Source organism: Ceratotherium simum, chromosome 29 (assembly GCF_057802395.1).
Source record: "Ceratotherium simum simum isolate JZ-2026a chromosome 29, ASM5780239v1, whole genome shotgun sequence".
NCBI classification, from domain to species: domain Eukaryota; kingdom Metazoa; phylum Chordata; class Mammalia; order Perissodactyla; family Rhinocerotidae; genus Ceratotherium; species Ceratotherium simum.
In genome coordinates, this window is record NC_141928.1 from 17,474,461 (window position 1) to 17,489,336 (window position 14,876).

Consider the following 14,876-nt stretch of genomic DNA (forward strand, 5'->3'; position numbering starts at 1 on the left):
ACACCTTGTTCCTTTCTGGCTTAAAACCTGCAAGCCTCCTTTCTTACGCATAGATGGATTAGGTTACACTGCACATTCACCACCTACGAGAAGGAGAAAACCTCAGTGAACACTTAGTGCCCCCCTCTTTCAAGACTTGCCCTCCTCTCCTATTCCCAATATGGGCTAATCATCCCACAAATGCATTAAAATCATTTGGGAGTGTTTTAAGACCACAGATTCTGGGACCTCACCTTCCGAATTTCTGATGAAGTCTGGAGGCAAAAATGCATTTTAAAAATAGAGACTGCTGGGGGCCAGCCTTGTGGCCTAGTGGTTAGGTTCTCCGTGCTCCACTTCGGCAGCCTGGGTTCGGTTCCCAGGCGTGGACCTATACCACTTGTCGGTGACCCACGTACAAAATAGAGGAAGATTGGCAACAGATGTTAGCTCAGAGTGAATCTTCCTCAGCAAGGAAAAAAAAACAAAAAACAAAACAGAGACTGCTTGGGACTCCCACAAGTTACATTAGCTTAAGTACACCCGGCTTAGAGACCAGAGTCCTCAGCCCAGTAGCTCAGAGTGCAGTGTGGTCATGAAGACCCTAGACTTTGGAGAGACCTAGAATCAGATCTCAACTCTGACTTTTACCATCCATGATGTGACTTTGAACAAATTACTAAACTTCACTGACTCTCAGTTTCCTTATCTACAAAATGGGAATAGTAATATTACCTCACGTGTCTGTTAGCTCCCCTCCCCCCAACCCCCACACATACCACCAATTCAATAGCTTTAAACAACTGGCATTTATTATTACAGCTCATGCGTCTATGGGTCAGCTAGGGGCTGGCTGATCTAAGCCAATCTCGCTGATCTTGGCTGGGTTGCTCTTGCTTCTGCTTTTCAGCTGGGGTCTCTGCTCTAAGCTTGGCTTGGCTGAGGCGTGTTAGCTGGACAGTCTGCTCCACATGTCTTTCATCCTCCTTCTGAAATGCCAGTCACGTCCTTCTTGTGGCAGCAGCAGAAGCGCAAGAGGTGAAGCAGAAACCCACAGGGTCTCTTGAGGTGTAGGCTCAGAACTGGCATACCATCACTTCTGCCTCATGCTAATGACCAAAAGGAGTTACAATAATGAGCCTAAATGGTGAGCAAGGAATGGGGAATAGACTCCACCTCTTTAGTAGAAGAGCTGGAAAACTACATGACAAAGTGCTGATTATAGGGAAGGGTGATGATTTGGGGCCATTAGTCTACCACACCTGTCCCATAGGTAGTTGTGGAGGCCAACTGAAATAATATTTGTAAAGTTCTTGAAACAGTTCCTGTCATACACTAAATGTTCATAAATTGTTTTCATCATGATCATTACTCTGGTAAGGACTCAAAAATGGTGCCTAGGATTATTAATCCAGAGTTCCCAAATCTAGCAATACGGATAGGAAAACAGATGTTCAGAGACCTGATGAAGCTTTCTCAAAATCACACAGATGGGGCAGGTTGAGCCCTTAGAAATCAGACAGTGCAATGATTTTTTTTATTTGGGATTTGAAGGATGATAGGAAGGACCCCAGCTCTAGCTTATCTTGATACTTGACATTCCAACAATAGCAAGGCATTTCTTAGAGTTAAGCAATGGCTTCAGGTCATCCTGGCCATCTCTGTCACCTGACAGGATGGTGGGTCTTAAACTTTAGTGTACATAATATTCACCTGGAGCATTTATTAAAAATGCAGATCCCTATACCCTTCTTACTAGAGATTGTAATTCAGTAGGTTTGGTGAAGTGTCCAGATTAAATATTTATTAAGCATCTCTAGTGATTTTGATTTTGTTGGTCTGTGGCCTACTTTTTCTGAAACCCAAAGGAGTGCCAAAGGCAGGGTAGTATTGAATCCTTTGGTTGATTCCCATATTAATAGGACTGGAGATTTGGGAAAGAATGACAGCTCTAGGATCTGTGGGAGCTTAGAGAGTGTTGGAGAGAGACAGTGGTGATAGAGGAAGACAGACTTGGCCATGCACGTGTTTACCAAGGGACACTTGTGGCAGCAGGAAGACCCCAAGACAAGAATCACAGGAGGGTCAATGAAAAAACACTAGTTGAGCAAATTTTGTGTGTATGCAGATGTGTATTGAGAAATTGCTGTTCTCTCTTAGGGTTTTGTGTGTTGCTAGCAATAGAGTGCCAAACTTACTGGATTAAGGTTGAAAAAAATAAAACAAGGTGTCCGGCCTGGTGGCATAGTGGTTAAGTTTGCGCACTTTGTGTCAGTGGCCTGGGGTTCGCAAGTTCAGATTGCCAAGCCCTGCTGTGGCGGTATCCCATATAAAGTAGAGGAAGATGGAAACGGGTGTTAGCCCAGGACCAATCTTCCTCAGCAAAAAGAGGAGGATTGGCAACGAATGGTAGCTCAGTGCTAGTCTTTATCACAAAAAAATAAATAAGTAAATAAATGAACAAATAAAACAAAAAAGCAAAACAACATAACAAACTAGTTGTGAGATCGCGTGCAAATTACTGAACTTTTCTGGCCTCTTGTTTCCTCTTCCATTAAATGAGAATAATAATCATACCTTCTTCTTGCTTCTTTTGAGGACTAAGTGAATTATGTATGTTTTATTAAAATAATTTACTGGTGTTACCTTGCTGAATGTTCATTCTCTCGATTCAGGAATGAGAGGTATAAATCCCTACTTTATATATGTTAAAAGTGGCTCTGAGATCAAATGGGAGCTCGATCCCTTTGCATCACAAAGTCTTGCTGGAATGCAAGGATGGAATGAGGAGTGTCTTAAGAGAGTGGGGGTGAGAGAGGGCACTTAACAATCTCCAAACTGACCACATAGTTTTAAATCTATGATTCTGACCAAGCACCTGCTTAAATACTCAGATGTGTCCCCTACCTTCTTCCTTGGATTTTATGATTGTCATTGACAAGCAGAAGTTGTAGCATCCTCTAAGTTCATCGTTTAAAAAGCATTCTGTAAGGGGATGAGGTCATTACATAGGAACGAGCAGAGCCCAGGGAGCTTCTATCCAAATGGATCCACCAGGAACCTTTCAGCTATTTTTGTTAATAAAGTTTTGGAAACATCAAGCCAAGGGTCAGACCTTTTGATGAGTAAATGCTGAAATTTGGGTTCAGATGGAACCTTAAGTGTTTTATTTATTTCTTCCACTGAATATTAAGATGGATTAGCCACAGGGAAGAATTCAGAGCCATTAGCTCAGCAGAACACTGTTTATTTATTGAACAATTGTATTTTGAGTACCTGTATAGTGCCAGTATTCATCTTTGGCATCCTGTTCTAACTCCAGGCTCTTCAGTATTCCTCAGGGAGAGCAGTTTTTTCTCACTCAGCTCTGTATCCCATGCAGCATCTAATTTAGTGATTTGCACATAATAGGTGCAAATCACATGATCCTATGTCTTTTGCTCACGCTGGTCCCACTACCTGAAAAGCCTTCTAAGTCCTTTTCTCTCCCTTCAGCTGGACAATTACTTCCTGAACCACTGGAGCCCAAGAGAAATCTCAGAGCCTCTGAGAAGTCTTCCTGAACTGGCTCTGTTTGAGTCACTTTTCCCCTCCTTTGTTCCAGCCACGCTTTGTTCAGGTCTCTGATAAAACTCAATCCATTGTTTTGCAATTTGGGGTATATGGATTTATCTCCCTTACCAGCATATGGCTCCCTAAAGCCATGGACACTTTCTTCTTTTTCTTTGATTCCTATTGACTGGTACAGAGTTTGGTATTCCACCCCGACCCCAGATCCCATGCTGTTCTTTCAATCAGTACTAATTGCCTTTCTCTCTGATGTTTTTCTTTTCTTCTTTAATGTTGAATCTGTTCTCTGATTCTATAAGTATCCTCATCTTTCTACAAAAAAAGTAGTTCTATTGACTATTCGCTTCCCTCTCTGGTGGAGAGAAAGGAGAAACATTAGCTACTGCTTTTTTGATCTTTCCTTCGTTGTCAGGTACTTTACACTCTATGCCTCCATTTATTCATGTCCCATTCATGCCTTAATCTCTTTCAATGAATCTTCAGTTCCCATCAAGTCATGGGAAACTGTCAGCTACCTCTGTATTCTTGAGTCCAATAAGCGTTTCGAATCTTTATCATGTTGGACTACTCTGTAGCTTTTTGAAACTTGAGACCCTTATCTTCTTAAATGTTTCTGCTCCTCTGGCTTTGTTGACATTATTCTCTCATGATTTTCCTCCTCTCCCTCTTACAATCCTTTCTTACTCTACTTCATGGATTCTTTCCTTCTTTATCCTGCCTAAATATGAGCATTGCTCCATAATTGTTTCTGTTACTCTTGTCTCATTCATATTCACTGGGTGTTCTTATCCACTTCCACAGCTCTAACCACCACTAGTACATATTGATTTACAAATCTCTGCCTCTAGTCCTGGCCTCTCTTTTGGTTTGGACTCAGGGTTCTATAGCCTACTGGAAATTCTGACTTGAATGTTCAACAGACCTCTCAAACTCAACAGGTCCAAGAGGGAACTTGTTATCATTCACTCTAAATCCATTCCTTTTTCACTATTATTTATGATCATGAATAGAACCATCATCAATCTAATCAAACCAGACCTAGGAGTCATCATAGACACTTTTCTTTCTTCACCCCATTCACCCAGGCAGTCACCAAATCTTGCTAATTTTGCCTCTCACTTTTTTTTTTTTTTTACTTTTTCCTGTCAAATATAACAAATCTTGTTCAGAGCATATCTAGCCTAGACTATTGTGATAGCCTCTTCAATTTTATCCTTGTCCCTTCTTAAATCTATCCACTACTTCCTACAGTTGGAGTAATCCATCTAAAATGAAACACAAACATGGAACTCCTCTGTTTAAAAGGCTTCAATGCTTCCTGCGACCCCACAGGGCTAGTCCTAGCTCTTGATTTATTTGGTTCATTCATTCAATAAATACTGATTTAGTGCCCACCATATGATTGGTTCCAGATCCCGGGCATACATGGTGGGCAGGGGAGAAAGAATCTATGTCTTCTGGAAACTACCAGTCATGTGTAAAGATATGATTATAAAAGAAGTGACCCCATTTAGCTTGTTTGCTTCATCTCCTGCAACTCCCTTCCTCGAAATCCCACTGCAGTAACTTTGAAATGTTCGTAGATCTTATATACACACCATACTCCTTCATTCCTTTCTCATGCTTTTCTCCTGGCCTGAAGCACAGGGCCCATATTTTCTCACCTCACAAATGCTTCTTTATCTTCTAAGACCTTACCTAGATGCCATCTCCAGGGTGTGTTCTTGGAGTCCCTTTCTTGAGGCTCCCTGTTCCATAGAACACTGGGTATACCCTGTCTTTGCTCTCTTACATTATATTTAAATTGCCTGTATCTTTGTCCATCTCCTGCTCTGGACTGTGAGAGCTAATTACAATAGTAGGAACTCAACAAATATTTGTTGAATTTTTCCAAACTGACCCAGAAAAGTCATTCCAAAATGTTAATTTCACTTTCCTTTTTGAAAGATCTCCTGCAGAGACTGTTGATAATTTTGAAGGAAACCTTAAAAGGCAGTTTCTCTGAATTTAAATCTTCACATTCCTAAATGTGGCTTCAAATGAAATATTGATGAAGAAAAAGATGCTATACATAACTTATATTATTAATTACAAGAACTGGTGTTTAGGATCCACAAAAAAATCACAAAAATAAATATTTCACCTATTTCAGTTTTCTTGCGGATTGCCATGGCCTTCCCTGGATTCAACATTTCCAGAAGTTTCACACCTCAAGTTGACTTAGCCATTCTCTTCATTAGCATCTTTACAGTTAATTTGTGGTTGTTCATGATTGTCGAAATAAGAAAACTACAACTAAGGATGATATGGTTTCTTACCTTAGTATATTAAAGCACTGAGTCATAGAACTTAGAATTGGCTTAGGCTGAAGTTTAATTCTGCCATTTTTAAATAACGTGAGATTGGAAAAATCACCAGGTTTTTTTAGAAGAGTCTCAGTTTTATCATCTGCAAACTAGAAATAATGCTATCTATTTCATAGGATTGTTCTGTGGATTTAATGTCACGGGGCATGAGAAAGAGTCTGGCCTAGTATCTAGCATATAGCAGGTGCATAGTAGTCTTTTACTCACCCTTACTAATGCATTTAAAATATAGTGTGAAGTATGAATACCCTATTGTAAAGTTGAGAAATAAGGATGGGCGTTGCAAGAAGAGGGAACAGCATGAGCAAAGCCAACGAGGAATGAAAGTTTAGAGTGTGTTCAGTGGGTGCAGTTGGGGAGAGTCTGGAGAACATGGTAAATTGAGGGTGGGATGTGGAAAAGAGGAAGTAGGAAAAGGTGAGTCTATAAAGGATCCGGCTCATAAACATTGTTGAATGCAAGACTAAAAGCTAAGGCAATCAATACGGAATTGTTGAGTCTCTTTAATTAGAGGAGTGTCATGGTCATATATGTATTTAGAAAAATCTCTCTGGCAGCTAGAGTGGTGCGTAGGACGAAGAGGGCAGAGACATATGAAGCAGGAAGACCAGTAGGAAGATGATTGTGATAGTCCAAGTAAGAGAGAGCCAGGTTCCAAATGACAGATGTCAAGAGGGAATGGGGGGCCAGCCCGGTGGCGCAAAGTGGTTGAGTGCGCGTGCTCCACTGCAGCCGCCTGGAGTTCGTCGGTTTGGATCCCGGGCGTGCACTGACGCACTGCTTGGCAAGCGGTCCTGTGACAGCTTCCCATATAAAGTGGAGGAAGGTGGGCATGGATGTTAGGCCAGGGCCAGTCTTCCTCAGCAAAAAGAGGAGGATTGGCAGATGTTAGCTCAGGGCTGATCTTCCTCACAAAAAAAAAAAAAAAAGAGGGAATGGGCTTAAAAAAGAGAGGTTTCTAAGGTAAAGTGTTTAAGGGAGTGGGAGGAGAAGTGTAGGATCACACTGAGATTTACAGAGTAGACAGGAGAAGGATAAACTCATCAGTAGCATTGGATGAATATGAAAACAAAGTAAATTGACAAGATGAGGAGATAGTGATGGTGGTGGTGGAGGATGTGGTTGAATAGGGTGAAGGAGGAATTTAGGAAAAGTCTCAGACTGCTCACAGGCATGATTGAGGAGACTGTGTGGTTCACCTGAATGGGGAATACCAGGAGAGGGGGATGTTTGAGAGAGTGCTGATGGCTTTAGTTTGTGATATTCTGAGTTTGGGAAGCTTATGGGATTTCCTAGAGATGTTGATTATGTGTTTGAAAATAACATAAAATATACTAATTATAATGAACATTCATTCCAATGGTTTCTAGACTTTTTTATAATCACACACATAACAGTCAGTACAAAATTTTGACTATATGCTTCCCCATGAATGTATGTATATAAGTTACACATATTACTTTTACTAGCTAATATCACAATTCCCCAATGTTCAATGTCCACTTAGAGCAAGGGTCAGCATTAATAATAGTATACGTAAATCCATATTTTAATTGGTCGTCTTGATCATCTTGAATTATTTTGGCCAGTTCTTGACAAATCTGATTAGATCCTCATTGTTTTGGTTTGGCGTTGGAATGTGGCTGGTCCTCCGCCGTTTTCTCGTTCATGCTTACTTGAGTTATTATCGTTATTGCCAATCCACAGTTTCTTTTTAAGCCACTTGCCCATTGTGTGAGACTAGGTTCAGTTAAAATCAGATACTATAATCCTGAACTCTATAGTTTATGAACTAGGCATAGATACACGCCAAAGCATCACGATACACTGAAAGTGAAGGGAGGATGGAACCCAGCCTCTCCGTGCTGTAGGACTCCCATTCTTCACTCCAGTATCGTTGGTCACTTGTGGCTGTCTGATGTTTGGGCTAAGTGTTGAAAGTAGGTAATAAACATGTACTCTAGAAGTTCTGGTACTTTTCTCCTGCTCTTTGTGCCTGGATGAGTAAATTCCAATTGGACTTCATTGGACTTTTACTTTGTAAGAGCTGGGCACTGAGGTAAGTGTTTTAATACATGGAATCTTTTCCTTCACCAAACAAGATTCATAGTTAGATCAGCAAAAATCAAAAACAAACTTGAGGGGCTGGCTCGGTGGTGTAGTGGTTAAGTTTGCGTGCTCCGCTTCAGCAGCTCAGAGTTCACAGGTTCGGATCCTGGGCGCAGACCTACACACTACTTATCAAGCCATGCTGTGGCAGGCATCCTACATATAAAGTAAAGGAAAATGGGCATGGGCATTAGCCTAGGGCCAATCTTCCTCAGCAAAAAGAGGAAGATTGACAACAGATGTTAGATCAGGGCTAATCTTCCTCACAAAAAAAACCAAAACAAACAAACAAAAAAACTTGATTCTTGTTTCTCCCTGTTTAAATTTACTCTTGAATTGGGTTTCCCTGACATTTGAATGAAAATTAAGGCAAGTCCATGATTTTTTCAAGTTCCATTCAATATTTTTTCTGTTCACCTCTGTTCCTCATATACGGTCTTGGTTCAGTAATTAATGTGTCTGGTTCAGTATATTACAACAAATAAATCAAATTTTATTTCAAGTGAAAAACTTCACTCTTCCTCCAGATTCTCCTGTTCTTTCCCCCAACTTAGGACTTTTCCATATCTCCTCCATCTTGCTAACCTTGATCTTGACTTCTTCAGGGTACGGGGTTTGATCAAGGATGAAGAGGTAAGGAGCTAGCAAGAGTCTTCCTCCACCAGTACTTTTTTGACCACTTAACATCTAGTACTTTTTTGACCACTTAACTTCAGTGCTCTGAGGGCTTGGCAGGTATTCAGTGTTAATGTTTTTCACATGCAGCATTTTTAGCAGTATCTGGAGCTTCCCATCTTCTCTGGGATCTCTTACTTGTGATTCCTTTGACAAAGGAAAATGCATCTCTTTTCAACTGCTTGCCAACCAGTCATTCCTGGGACCCTTGGTAAATGGCAGGGCGATTCCAGTTTCCTTTTGCTGGAATTTTCTTTCCCTCCAGATCAGGATCTAGGGCAAGTTCTCCTGGCTTTCTCTTGCATGTGGCCTACCTCTCATCCATGGGAGCCACATTCCTGACACACATGAGCTAAGCAGTTACTTCCCAAATCGCAGCCACTACTCTGCCACCAGGTTTCAGCCTGCCCTTCTTTAGATCTCCCTCTTTAGAATTCTGTTTTTAGATTTCTTTGGAGTCAGTCAGACACCAATCCACCATGTTCCCCCACACTACTGGGGACATTTTTTCATGTTCCTTGAGTGGTCTTGTTTTGAAGCTTGAGGTGAGGGGCTTCAACCCTGACTCTCCCCCTGAGTTGTTTAGGGGTGGGCAGGAGGATTCATGGCACGCTGTCAGTTCTCACTCAAACTCCACTCGTGATCCCAACATCTAACTCTTTATGCCGTCATGTGGGTGAGAAATTAAGAATCTCAAGAAGTGCATTTCGGCTACCTTTTTTTGTAAGTCCTGTATAGTGGTCATGCACTTCTCTTTAGAATATGTTATCTATTGGTGTCTATTGTTCTGGGCTTGAACTGAGACTCAAATAGAAGTATTTAAAATCTTATTTAATCCTTATCAGAAGCCTAAGAGGTACTCAACCTCCTATTATTGCCCTCATTTTATAAATGAGGAAACTGAGGCACAGAGGGGTTTATTAATGTGCTCAAGGTCACCCAGCTTTGTAGGTTTGTCTCTCTGGTAAGAAGTCTTATCTGGAGATACAGGGTTAGAAGTTGAAGCCTGGATGTGGGTGATCTCAGACTGGGTCATCAGCCTCAGCGGCCCCACGGGTGGGGGATGGAGGAAGCATTCCCTTCCATTCTCTGGCCCAGAATGTGGGCAATGTCCCAGCAATCCATGTAGAAAGCTCCAGAGGAGGAGCTTGGTGGCACTGCTGCCAGAAGGCCCTTCTCTCTCATCTCTTTCTCCTGCATATGTTCTCAGATGTAGATAATTTACAATGGCAACAATTAGAGAATGTGCTCTGCGTGGGATGAAACCGATTCCCTTAATAACACTGCAGGCTTATATATAGCACGGTTCAGCCAAGGGCCCCGTGTGCTCTCCATGCTGCAGCCCACGTCAGCAGCTCCACGGCCACTAGGGCACCTCGCAGCAGTGGGCCTGTGACTCACAGAAGGTCATGGAGGGGTCAAGGGCAGCGCTTGGAATAGAACCAGTCTCTCTTTCACAGGCTCTAAACCCCAGTGGCAGGAAGTCCCTGTTATGAATGTTGGAAAAACAACAGTTCTGATAATGTGTTGGATATCCAGAGCTGTCTCAAGGATGAGAATTGGGAGGTGTGGCCCTTGAGCATGGGAGTTTTTATTTGTAACATATTTATTGTCTGCTTGTTTATTGGTTTTTGAAGGGTGGCAGCAAGTACGTAGTGGGTTAACCAAACAGTTGTAGGTGAGAGTGAATTGGATTCTCCGAATGTTGATAAAAACGTGGAGATGGATGAGTGACCTTCCCAGGCAGTGTTACAAAGCAGAAAAGGCTCATTCTAGCCCTGCACTGTCCGAAAAAATAGAATACCGTGCACATGTATAATTTTAAAGTTTTAGGAGCTACATTAAAACAATTAAAAAGAAACAAGTGAAATGAATTTTAATAATATATTTTATTGAATCCAATACATCCAAAATAGTAATATTTCAACATGTAACCAATTTAAAATATTAGTGAGATGTTTTAGATTCTATTACTCCTACTAAGTCTTTGACATCTGGGTCTGTATTTTATATTTACAGCACCTCTCTGTTGGGACTAGCCACATTTCAAGTGCTTGATAGCCTCATGGTCAGTGGCTCTCAAATTGAACAGCACAACTTCCAATTTTAGCTCTGCCATTTGTCAGCTTTGTGGTGTTGAGTCAGTTACTTAAACTTTCTTATCCTCAGTTTCCCCTCCCCCCATGTATAAAATGGGGACCATAACCTCTTACAATATTGCAATGAGGTCACATGTGTAAAGCAACTAGTGGGGTTCCTGACACAGTATATGCTGAGTAAATGCATGATTCCTTCCTCAAACTGACTTTCACAGCAACTACACAGAAAGTCCCCCATGGGAGACTGAAATGCAACTTGACTTCTATGTCCAAAGGTAAACCAATGCTGACCCTCTCTCTTTCCCTTCTTTCCACTGACATTTCTTTTTCCCCAGAGGCATCTGTACCACTCACTCCTTCTCTTTCTTCAGGCCTCTGCTCCAAAACCAGTTTCTCAGAGAAGCTTTTCCTGAACACCTTGTATGTAAAGCAACACCCTCGCTCTCAATCCTTCTGCCTAGCTTTGATGTTCTTTAGAGCATTCCTCACCATCATACATATGGTGACTGCTCATTTGTTTACTCCTCCCAATCCAGTAGAAAATAAATTCCCTGAGGACCTTGGCTACTCTGTTCAGTATTTAATTTCCATCTAAATATGTTAATGGATGAATGAATGAATTTCTTGAACATCCCCAATGCATTGTCCTGAGTGTACAGCACCAAAATGAAACACCCAGTTCTTGCTTGATGAGGGAGAGAAGAGAGAGAAAGAAAAATATGGGTGATCAAATGCCTCGTGGACCCTTATTCTCACTAAAACCTCTGCTACTCTGTGTGCCACCGTGGCACACACCCCATCACTCTGCCCTCTCCCACCCCCAAGTCTTGTTTTATGCTACACTCTCTGCTGGAGTTTCGTCTTCCCCATCTCTGCTTAATAAAACCTTCTATGCTATTTAAAGCTCTGCTCAAATACCACCTCTTCTGTAGGATCCTTTCCAGATCTCTTGGTTGAAAACATTATCTCTGTCATCTATTCCTCCATTGGACTTTTTTCTTTCGTTATAGTATTTATGACAGAGTATTTCATATTAGAATTCCTCACCCATAGGTGTGACTCTCCCATGATATTTTGAATCTCTGGAGGGCAGGACCTAATTTCAGCTGGGGTGGGGTGAGGGTAGGGGATGTAGTGGAAACTATACAGATTTTGTAATGAGATATACATAGGTTAGAATCTTGAATCAAAGGAGTTGTAAGCTTGTGAAAGTTATTAAATGTCTCCAAGTCCCAAGATGCTCATCTGTTAAGTGGAATAGCTGTCCCTACCTCATGGAATAAACCTTTATTAACATCTGCTCTGTACTGTATGCTTTGGCTACTACCAAGAGAACAGATATTTTTAGATCCAATCACACAATAGATGCTCAATAAATACCAGTCATGTGACCCTTATATTATCCCAAGTCTCTAGTACATTTCGTGGCAATATGGGCTTGTTGACAGAATGGGAGTCACAGTGTCTGTCAGCGTATGACAACATTTGGGTAACGTCTCTACTAGTCCTTGTTCTTGCCCAACAAAATACGGATTTCTATTAAAATGCACCTTATAGAAACTTTCATTTTCATTTTTCATGTTCTGTGGATTATTGTGATTTTCTAAGTCAACAGAGACATATTCCGACTTCTTCCACGAAGCACTCATTTCTACTTGCTCAAATGTAGATTGCATCACAGGCCCCAACAGCAAAGAAGGTTCAGGCCCCACATACACCCACTGCCCTGTCAAAACAGCATGGCAGAATGAAAACCAAGAGCCAGGAGACAGGAGTCCAGCCCAATTGGCCACTCAGGTCGCAATCTGTAAAAGGGAGTTGGATTAGAGCAGGGTTTAATTTTTGCACCATTGACATTTTGGGTCCAATGTTGTGGGAGACTGTCCTGTGCGTTGTAGGATATGTGGCAGCATCTCTAGCCTCTACCCACTAGATGCCAGTAGCACGCCCTCTGTCGTGACAATCAAAGATGTCCCTTGGGGATCAAAATGGCCACCACTTTGGGAAGCACTGAATAGATCCCTCAAATTTCAGCTAATTCTAGGACTATAGGCTGATGTCTCACTCAACACACATGCAGACACACACACACATATATGCTGCTGTTCCACATAACGCCGCGTTCCTCTTTTGAAAGCTGCAATGCTCTGAATCCTGTTTCCTTGCAAAGAGTCTAACAGCCAGGCATTCTCTCAGAGGCCCCCCTGCCCCCCATACCCTCTTACAACAGAAGCTGTGTAGAAGGGCTGGATAGGTGACATGCTGCGATTTCAGTGTGTTGTAGCTCCCCACCGGGCTCTCTGAACAATCACCTCCACCCCCTGCTTGCCACTCAGGTGGGCTCTGGCAGACAGTTTTGGCAGCTGTAGCTGTTACAGTTCTGCACTCAACATGTACGGCTTTGTTTTAGGCTCTGAACAAAACTTCAGGCCACAGCTTCTGCCAGCCCACTCCTCTGCTCACGTGCCCCTCTCCTTTGCCCCTGACAGCTGGGGATTGCAGTGCCAAGCAGATTTCCGTAGCTGCTCGTAATAAAATGGTGCAATTGGGCAACAGAGGGAAATATCCAATTGGATAGGATATTCACATCTCTCTCTTTTTGATTTTCTCTTTTTTAGCTTTACTTTCTTCCCATTTTCAGCTGGAAGAGTAAACAAATAAGCTATCATATTTATTCATGTTTATACCTATTTTTACACTTGATAAAATGTTTGTGCCCTTGCCACATTTTTAAATGGCAGACATAAAAATCACAGATCTAGAGAGAGGACGTGACTGTCCAGAGTCACAGAGCTAGCCATGTGCAGAAACAGTCTTTTAAAAGTTCTTTCCAGTTAAAGACTCACAGCCCAATGAGCAAGACAGACACAGAAGCAAATGAGTGTAATAAAAGATAATAAGTGTTAACGTACAGTTATATAAAACGAGCAGCTAGAGCTGAGAGAAAGGAACAACTAACACTTTTTAAAAGGAATAGAAAAAAGAAATGACCTTTGAGGAGTTGGCCTCAGTTAGTTACGGAAGGATAAATAGGACTTGGCCTGGCAGTGGGGACACTATGAGCAGAGACGCTCCCAACAGGGAATAAGTGGACAGCAGCACCAACATTCATCATTGTCATTATCCTCATCATCACTGATGCCATTTACTGAGCACTTAACTAAATGCCAGGCACTGGGTAGAACACTTTACGTCAGTGGTGCCATTTCATTCTCACGCTAGTTCTGGCTGTAGGTGCTGTTGTTAACCACATTTTACAGACAAGGAAGCAGAGGCTCAGAGAAGTTAAATGACTGGCCTGAAATAATACTGTTTGTAACTGATGGAACCTGGATTCAAAGCTGCTTTTCAATGTGAAGTAACATAAGCTCTTCTAGAATAAGTGGGGTGGGGACACAGACAGCACAGCAGTAAACTAGTAAGTAGAATGATGATGAGATGATAAAAACAAAATTTGTAAATTTTCCAAAGGTTAAGTATGGCTTTCTGGTTTCTCTTCACCCCTCCCCACAAGGAGGTTCTGTCTAAGCTCTGCCCTAGTCTTAAGTGTTTCTGCAGCATGGCACCGCTGTGCTATGCTGCCACCGAAAGAAAGAGGTGGGCAAGACCTCACCTAATTCCTTGGCCTTTAGTTTTCCTTGTGAGCATCAGGGAACCTTGAGGTTCAGAGTCACCAAGGTGCATTCTCTGGTCACATGTCCGTGGAGTGAAAGAGACATCCCACTGAGCATGGTAGAAGTGTACTCTAACGAACTCTTCATCTGTAAGGTATCCAGCCCAGATAGTCCTGATCATAAGCCATCCTAAGACTTTGTGCATTCATCTGATTATGCAAAAGCAAAGCATGTGTTCAGTGGGTACATGTCTGCACGAGAGGAGGAGAGAAAGGAACTCTCATTCTGCTGAGTCTCTGTTATGCGAGGTAGGTTGTTTGTGAAGATACTAGGTGGGACAGACCCTTGACTTCTGTCTCCTCGTCCCTTTCTGGCTGTATCAGACTCTGCTTCTGCATTTGTTCATTTCATTCCTTTTTTCAACACGCATGCCTTGAACACCTACAACATGCCAAGTGCCAAGA

The 14,876-nt window shown here is 42.0% G+C and overlaps 1 protein-coding gene across 1 annotated transcript in view; it reads left to right on the forward strand.

The window, feature by feature from the left end:
* Positions 1 to 14,876, forward strand: part of BRINP1 (BMP/retinoic acid inducible neural specific 1) — a 172,747-nt gene that overhangs the window by 32,526 nt on the left and 125,345 nt on the right. The gene's annotated exons all lie outside the window — the stretch shown is intronic.